This window comes from Homarus americanus, unplaced genomic scaffold, assembly GCF_018991925.1.
Source record: "Homarus americanus isolate GMGI-L3 unplaced genomic scaffold, GMGI_Hamer_2.0 scaffold49667, whole genome shotgun sequence".
NCBI lineage: Eukaryota > Metazoa > Arthropoda > Malacostraca > Decapoda > Nephropidae > Homarus > Homarus americanus.
Genome location: NW_024738608.1, coordinates 8,440,706 through 8,443,310, shown reverse-complemented (window position 1 = coordinate 8,443,310; position 2,605 = coordinate 8,440,706).

Below are 2,605 nucleotides of genomic sequence, written 5' to 3'. Positions count from 1 at the left end.
TCTCTGTTGCGCACTGTTGGCAAGTACTGGGCATGCACCGGCTCCTGAATGTACCCGAACCTGCTCCAGTGTTGGTCAAGTCTGGTCTTGAAAGAGCTCACACTCGGTGCCGTCACAACACTCTCTGGTAGATTGTTCCAAGAGTTCACAACCCTCACTCCGAAAAAGTTTGGCCTCACAGTTTTCTGGGCTTGCGGCTTCTTCAACCTTGAGCTGTGACCCCTTGTGGGGCGAGCGTCCGCCAGCTCCAGGTAAGAGCACTCGACTGAGTAGTGCCCTTTGAAATGCTTATACACCTCAATTAGGTCTCCCCTTGCCCGGCTGTAGTATAAGCTAGACAATTTCAGGCGCTCTAATCTCTCAGGGTAGCTGAGGTGTCGTAGCGCAGGCACCATGTCTGGTGGCCCTCCTTTGGACAGGGTGACAGTACTGCAGTCGGGGAAGCACTTCACTCTTATAAGACCTAATAATTGATTTGCCTATGTACCTTGGTAGAAGGATTCTTGCCTAGTATCTGTCATGGGAGTACTTGTTGCACCTGAATCAACTTTGCTCGTCACATTAGGGGTATCAGGAATTGGTGTTATTCCAGAAACATCCAAGTGGTCAGGGCTGTCTTTTCGCCACCAGGTTCACTGATTTGCTCTGCAGCCAGTCTAGTTTACACACATCAGAGATACTCTCTTCTGACTTGATATTCTGGAGCTCCTCGAATTTTGTTCTCCTTTGTTTGCAGGACGATTCAAACCATTATTTTTCCTTCTACTTTTGCTGTCACTTTCGCTTGAAAACACACATACGGACGGGACAGTCTGGATGCAAATGAACCCTTGATGACAATAGGACACTTTGAAGAAGAACTGCAAATTTAGTCATCACTCCACCAGCTTGTCCAGTAATATAATAAAAGCTGGCAGATCTTGGTCATCCCATATATGGTACGGTTATAATTTCTGTTTGGGCCTCTATAGTCTGAGACTAAAATACACTCAGGATAAACTTAATATGTGGACGATATTGCCAATTCAACAGTTCAAGTCTGAACCAAGAATGAAATAACATACTAGTTATAGCGCTTATTGCATAGGTATATGTGTCTGGATCCCGGGTTCCAAGGAGTGCCGTCTCCGTTCAATCGTTTGCAGGCTGCTCTCCATTTACGTCGACGATCTGGATCCCCGTTTGGAAATCTGAACAATCCACGATTTTCTCGCATCGTGTTGTGGCTTGTACAGTCATATGCAGCAAAGCAATTTGGCCTCTGCCTTAAAAGAAAACTTCGACAATCCTTACTCTAACTAGCGTATGACAGCGGTTTGTTTTCATTGCAGTAACTAAAGTATGTTGCTCTGGAATAGGTGGTGCTGTTATTCAGTGTACACGCGCAACCCAAATCGGAGAACAAACTGTCTTTTCATATAGTCTGTTAAATAAAGGTTTCATTGTTAAAAACATGATACAACTTATTAAGGGTTTTCCTTTACATTAGTGAATAAACTCTCTTATCCTATATCCTATTTATCTTATTTCTCTGTAACTTACTATTGCAGTATTAGCATTTTTCTCTTCTTTAAGAGTTGTGTAATTAAATGTGCCATATTTTTGTTAATGGTCTGATTTGAATACCTATTTTCTTTCGTGCAAAAGGTCCATTACAAAATTCCCACACACCAAGGACTGCTGAATGTTTACTAAAATGAGACCTTTCACTCATGTATGGCAGTACAGTACATTTTAAACAGGCTACATTTTTGCCAGAAATTCAGCTTTAAGACAATTCCTCTGTATAGTATACGATATGTACTTTCATATTAATGGGATTTGTGTTTTATATTGTTTATTGTCAGGAGTGTATAATGAGACCAATACAGCAGTACTTATAAATGTATTATACATCTTATGTACTTTGACTATACGAATCCTATTACAAACACATTCGACTCTTCAGGCTTCTACGCCCTTAACTCATGAGTTATAAGGCAAGCATGAACTTAGCATGCTTCCCTGTTGGGCGCTGTAAACGCTTCTGCGCTTCACCTTACACAAGGATGTGGGGGGCATCCAATAAATGAAAAAAAAACATGTACTGTCCAGCTGTTTCAACTGATTTATGGTACTCTTTTTATAAGTTACTGTTCAGTGTAGTAAACTGTATTTTTATACCCCTCAATGCATTTTGTGGACTTAAGAAATTCATGTCATTAAATACTGAACTGTTCAATTTGAACAAAATAAAGAGAAAACGGAAATCAACAGATAACCGTGAAGCTCGCTATTTTTCCTGAAAATAAAGCTGTTGCAGCCGCCTTTGACGGTCCAAAGTGTCTTGCATAGTCTATCAAGTCACATTGCACGGGTAGGTGCAAGAAACTGTGAGATGCACCTGTTACGAGTACATGGAGTGGTATAATCTGAAGTAAGAGTGGGATGGCAGGCATTAAAGTCTCCGAGAAAAAGAGTGGGAACTCCTTCATGGAGGTTGTGAAGAACCTGGGAGTCTAAAGCATCACTCTTGAAATGAACATTGACTACATTCACAAGGGCGGATCCAAGGGGGTCCTGGACTCCCTTTCCATCAGAAAATTCCAATAATTTTTCTTGAATA